The sequence below is a fragment of the Pygoscelis adeliae genome, unplaced genomic scaffold (genome assembly GCF_000699105.1).
Source record: "Pygoscelis adeliae isolate BGI_AS28 unplaced genomic scaffold, ASM69910v1 Scaffold178, whole genome shotgun sequence".
NCBI classification, from domain to species: domain Eukaryota; kingdom Metazoa; phylum Chordata; class Aves; order Sphenisciformes; family Spheniscidae; genus Pygoscelis; species Pygoscelis adeliae.
This window is the reverse complement of record NW_008825323.1, coordinates 1603630-1610119: the sequence shown is the minus strand read 5'-3', so window position 1 is coordinate 1610119 and position 6490 is coordinate 1603630. Positions and strand designations below refer to the sequence as shown.

General features: G+C 41.3%; 1 long non-coding RNA gene across 1 annotated transcript; it reads right to left on the bottom strand.

Annotated features, from left to right (window-relative positions):
- Nucleotides 1-3465: 3465 nt before the first annotated feature.
- On the bottom strand, nt 3466-6454 carry LOC103922207. The gene is made up of 2 exons (XR_663871.1): nt 6360-6454; nt 3466-4200 (listed from the first exon to the last, which is right to left on the bottom strand). It is a non-coding gene; the product is annotated as an uncharacterized LOC103922207 (long non-coding RNA).
- Nucleotides 6455-6490: the final 36 nt, after the last annotated feature.

The window sequence follows — 6490 nt, the reverse complement described above, 5'->3', positions numbered from 1 at the left end:
CCAGCTATAAAGTTCTACAGGAGGACTTCTTGATATGACATCACTGAGCAACAAAATGGCAGATGAAATTCAATGTGATAAATGCACATTTTGTACTCAGGAAGAAAACGATCCCAATTTCACCCACTAAGTCATCTACGTCTTCTCTCTTCTGCTTGTGGGTAGCCCTCCAAAGACACCAGGTAAGAGCTTAGCCAGCATACGCTCCTGAAGTCTTGAAATGTGGGAGCATATGGGGGCTCCCCCACATGGGGTAACATTCGGGGAGCATATAGGGGCTGTCTTATGTCTATTAAGTATCTTCTATTCTTATGTCTTTTTATAGGACATAAGAATACATACTTCAAATTGTGCATGATCATTACTTCCTTAAGCAGTCTGTAATCGCTGGTGCATTCCCTTCATGTCCTTGACATTTAATGGTTAATAATTTTTCCCATTCTTAGACTCTTTCTTAAATGTCAACTTTCTCACACTCATGATGATGTCTTCAGATGTTATGAAACCTCCCGAGGCTGAGAGGAAAGCCAATGATGCAACCTCCCTCTGCCAAAAGAAATTTCACAATTTGTTCTTCAATGTTTGCTTTGACTTCAAAAAATATATACTACATATTTCTACATCCATCTTAAATGGAACTTAACATTACTGAGAACCGAGTTACAAAGCCTAAGAAAATATTCTCTGAAGGGATAGGGTGGAGGAGTCTGTTGAGTCTCTGCCAGCTGCTCTCCATTTTCTTTCATCCTGTGTTTATCCTTGATAGAGATATTAACTCCAACATCCAAACAACCAGTACCATCATTTCTAACCAACAGAAGAGTAAAAGTCCACTGAGTCTAAACTCATTCCTCCCTTGTCGTAGTGAGGACATAAACCCGACAAGCACTGGGGCAAGAGTGAAGAAAGGGGCACTTACAGCCAAGGAAGCAACTATCGTCTTTCTCCAGCTCTCGGTCTGTGCACATAGACAAAGAAAGATGGGACGTTAGCCATCTAACAGCGTGACGTTAATCATACTTTCATCCTGTTTTCTCAACAGGTTTCTCCTATTTGTCATGCTTCCATGATTCATTTGGAAGCCAAAAGAGCTGGAGAGCACACTGGACCCATGACCAAGTAGTGAACGATTGTACAACACTGAGTTGAAGGACAATTCCCATCTCAGCACTGAGACTGGAGAGAGGATGGCTGTGTTTGAAGGATGCGACATACATCGTGGTTACAATACCTACCCCTATCCCACACAAACGAACACCCACAGCTCCAGCGGTTGCTGCTAAGGGGGAATGACCACATTTCTGGACAGCCAAGCAAGAAACTCTGAGCTCCCACAAAATAAAAATGAGCTACAGCCACAGATGCTGCTTCTTAGGCCAAAATTTTCTAATGATGTCATGAAGTTGTGACACAAACCATCACTACAGCTCTGCCTTCCAGAAGAGGGTGGTTCTTCAAGGATGAAACAGGAGTGGATATTTCTGGTGATTAATTGACACTCGCATGGTCGTTGAATGTTCTGTTTTACTTCCTAAAGGTTCTGTATTTTTGCCAGCTATTTCATCAAATGTCCTGCTGTCTTTATTGGTCTCTGTAGAATGGAAGACTCTCAAAACCACGGAATTTTTTCACAGAGCGGTATGAACATACAGGCAGGTTTGAACCTAAGGAAACTGAAGCATCTATGTAACTACCAGTTCCACCAAGGAACCAAAGAGAAATACGTTGGGCATATATTTTTCCCACCACTCATGTCATTCATTATTCCCCAGTCCTAAGACTACGATTTTTTCAGAAAATTAAAAAGATACCAAGGCCTAAATAGAAATCAGATTTACTCAGTTTAGAGGGAATCACTAATGAAATAGGTACTTCAAAGCGGAAGCTCTCCAGTAATGAACTGTAAACAGTCATTGAAACATTGAATAATGTAGATTGGAAGGGACCTCTGGAGGTCCCAAATCAAATCCCACTCTCTAAAGTCAATATCATAGAGCTACATGGCTACTTTTTCCCATATATACACTGAAACTCTGCAGCCTGTAACCAACCCTTAGTATTGCTAGTAACAAAAGTCCCATTAATTTCTCCAAAAGGATTGGGTTATGCAAACAAGCTCTTGATCTGTCTGTATCTGATGTCACTGGTGTAACATCCAAGCCAAAGGCCGTAACACTAAATTTTTACACCAAGATTCACATCATGGTTTGTTTTGGGTTTTTTTTCTGAATAGAAGCCATGAATATCACAAGAAATACCTTCGTTTTGCAACATGGAGATTTCAATGATAAACAAGCAGTTTTTTAAAGAGAAAGAACTCGCACATATCACAGCACGGACTAAGTATCTAATTTGTTAGGCAGTCCAATTACTGAATTTGGTCCCCTACAGTGAATTTACATCTGGCTTCCCCAGAGTGAAGAGGTTAACATCTGTTCCAGCTCTTTTATTTGTTTAGCGGTTTCTTGCTTATAAATGTAGAATCGTTAGGGTTGAAGTAGATTTTGCACCAGATACAGAAAAAAAAAAAAATTCATTACAGATTTTGTGAAGTGTAAGATAACGTGGACATGTGGATGCTTAGTCAGTTTCTGTGAAATAACCAAATATCACCATATAGAAGGTCCTATACCTTAACCCATCATTCTCCAGGTGAAGGTGTCATTTTTTCTTACTTCCAGTAAAATTTATTTCCTTAATTTCAAGCTCTGTACAAGTCAGGGCTCTTTGGCTTCTCCCCTCAGTTCCCACAAGTCACCAGAGGATGTAGAATGATATTTAATTCATACTAGAAGTTACTTATTTCATGATAACTCATTCCATGTAGCCCACCCAAAACCCAGATGGTAACAGCTTTCAATTACTGTTGACATAAATTGGATATGAAACAGATGTGGAAAGCCTAATGTAAATGTGAATACTGGGTTGCCTGAAATAGAGTTCAATATTTACTGTAGGAGGTATCCTTTAGCAGCAAAGTTTTCCTGTTACACTCCCAACACTATTATGGATTCCTGCTCAAGGAATATATAGTAATCATCTATACATTAACTTTAATATAAGCTAGTATATGTCACTCATTTCTGCCTGATCCTGTTAAGCTAAACCGGCATTTCATTTACAATGCTTTTTAAGTTTTTCCTTCAGGTCTAATCAGGGTTTCTCGTGTTGTTTCTGAGATTTATTTGCCACTTGCTTGTCAGCAGCAGTTTCTAATGTTTCTCCCTCCCATAGCTCCGCCAGTTATTGCTCCAGTCCTTGCTGATGCCAAGGAAATCTCTCGGGCTGCAAGGTTAAACTTTTATCTCACTGCGTGTCTGCTTTAAGCAGTGGTAGACATTGTTTTAGCTCTCTGCTTCCACAGAGAAGCCTAAATATTTCTCAGATTTATCCTAAATGATAACATGGGGTTACACATACCAAGTACAATAAGGCTTTATCTACAACTTCAGCATAACCGTATGTCGAAAGGAATATTAACTTTATTGTGTTTCCACTCCAAGTTTCTCTGCCAAACATATTTCCAAAATAATTGCAGCCATTATATTTTCTAGCTGAAATAATTTCAATATAGCAAAGTACTCTATGAATATTCGTAGCAGTTTGCCAGCCAATCCATTTTCTTTGTTAACTTTCACTTCCACAGTTTGCATTCACTTAGACACAGGCATGACTGAAAAACAAGCAACTGATCAGAAGTCATCTGATTTCCAAAATTTCAGTGTTTGGGGGTTTTGTGTTTTGTTCAAAGCTTTGTGTCTAAAGATAGCCTGTCCTCTCCACGGAATCTCTGTCCTGTCTCACTCAGCCCCCTGCACCCCAAGGATGAAGATGCTGCCAGGTCTTCCGGATCTACCCCCAACTGACAAAATTATCTTATCCAGGTCAACTTCTTGGTATTGTTGACTGAGCTTGCAAGGTCTTGTACTCAGCTTGAAGATATTGCTCCATTTGGATGTTACACAACGGCTTACAAACATCACACGTACTCAATCAGTTCTGAAGTTTCAGGGAAGATAAAAGGGCAGAACTCTACTGCTGTCGTTGGGAAAAGCAGAAACCCGGCAGGGTGGAGACATGAGTCTACTGGAATGTGATCATCAAAACTTCAAACTCTAGCAATCTTTGACTTTTCTCCAAGGAAGTTGTTCCATTTCAGCTCAGTCAACGTTCTAATACATTTCTGAAAGCAGTCACATCCTGAAAGAGGGGGAAGAGAAAGAGTGAGAGTGGTAAAGGGCAATGAGAGGTGTAAAGGCACAAGGGAACAGGCAAAAAGGTACAAACGAGTAGAGAAATACATAGAAATCCCGGAGTGTTGGAGAGGAGGTACATAGAGAGAGCCTTGCTATCGAACAAGTGAAAAATGTGGATTAAACTTTTGGTTAGAAATGTGAGATTTGTCCCTGGAATTCAGGGCAAGTAGCAATTGGCACATAGGGAGACTGGGAGGGGAAAAACAGAGGAATGCAAGAAACCCTTGCTACGCATGATGAGTTGATCCTGTAGAAATAATAACATTTAGCCCTTCGGTGCATGTAACTTAGACTTTATCGCACAGGATTCTGACAAAACTATACAGCATACTTTGAAAAGGCTAGTTAGTTTCCATTTGGTATACATTTTGGTAAATTATAATACAAATCTAACCTAAGAAATCTTTCTACTCCCCACTGGCAATGTTGGAGACTGCCTGTGTCTAATTACACTGAACAAAATTAGTGTCAGCCAGCCACTTTAATTTCTAAAGGCTAGTGCATGCTCCAAAATCTTGACAGCATGAACACTGCCTGGGTAGTGGGACAGCAGAGTAGTGTGAGAGGCATTTATTATGGGTGATGGACAGATGTCACTGTGCTGTGATGATTCAAGACCTGCTCCATCAAGCTCTGCCACCAGCTCACTGAAAAGGCGGAGGAGAAACCCCACCATCGCCCTGCTCCAGCGGTGGAGGTAGGGAGGAACCAGCAGCGACGCGTGTCCCCACCTCCTCCCTTTGCCTGCACAAAGCAGAGTGGTGGCAAGGGTGGGAGCCACGGTGACGGCACCCTTGGGGGTGTGGGGAGAATGGGGAATGAGAGAGGGGGAATGCCAGGCTGAAGCCTCCACAAAAAACAAAGCACCTGCATGGGGTCCTGCCCTTCCAGCAAGACTAAATCTCTTTGGGAAAGAAGAGGAAGGTAAGTCAGGGAGACAAGGAGACATCTCCCACCTTCACGTTTGTGGTTTATTTACCAACCCCTTATCTAAAAAGGATTAGTAGTACGTTGTTATGTTTCAATACTTGTTCAGTGTCAACACCATGAAAGATTTAAGATGGGATCACTGATGACAAAGAAGAGGGATGCTCTCAAGGGTGCAGAGCAACAGAGGAACTTTTTTGCAGACCCTGCCCCAGCCTGAGATCTGAAGGAGGGTGTGTGAAAGCTGTATTGATCATCCACAGTAGGCAACTGTGGACCAGACTTTGGGCCTCAGCATGTTATTTGCTTTCCCTGACCCACGCCCAAGCCTCTTGCACGACTGCAGGCATGAAACATCCACGGAAGTGTATTCATGGTGTGCCGTTGGTCTGCAGCTGCACTGAGGACCAAGGGCAGAATATTTATGGGTCGGAGTAGAGAGATTGTCAGCTTTTTGTGTACTAAAATGTTTTAAAATGTATCCTTCAGAGTACAGTTGTAACTGAATACAGAATATATTTTCTATGTGATCAGCTGAAATACAACATTTCTAAAAGGCTGGTAAAAAAATTAAAAAGAAAAGAGAGCAAAACTGTTCTGAATTTAAAATGTAAAGTACTTGCATTAGTGAGGTCTTAACTCCCTTACAAATCTGATGTACCTGAATTTCCACTGCAGTAAAGAGGATTTGAAGGTCCTGCTGCCTCACTAGAAAGACTAGAGAGAGAGAACTTTATGAGGTTGGGGCCTTAATTAGGTTGGTCTTGCCCACTGAATCTTTTTTTAAACACAAGTTAATGACACAAATACATTAATAAAGGACATAAAGCCACCACTACATAACACATAGAGCAAACATGAAAGAGAATGCGCTAGTTCAACACAGAGCAGGTCAGAAATAAGGCAGTATTATCAAGTTATACAAGTCCTACTAAAAGGACCCCCTGTTACCTAAAGTCTAACCTATATCATGTTTTCTGAAAGAGCCTCTTTTCTAATGGTCTTTACAAAAAAGCTGCTGGAAACAGCTGCCTCCTCCCCTTTTTTGTTTCCCCGCCGTGTTTCTGTGCTACATAAACTGGCGAACACAGTTCACAGTCGGTTTGGAGAGCACAAAGTGATTGCTATGTTTATGAAATCCTATTCCTGTTAGTCAAGGAAATGAGTTTGACTCACCGGCTTGTTTATGAGTTTTGCTTTATGCAAGCTACTGCCGACCTCAAACTGCTGACCCACCAACACTGCTCCAAACTTCTGCTCAGAGGGGATTTGCAGAAGAGAAGTTTGTATTTCTGCAAAGCATTCCT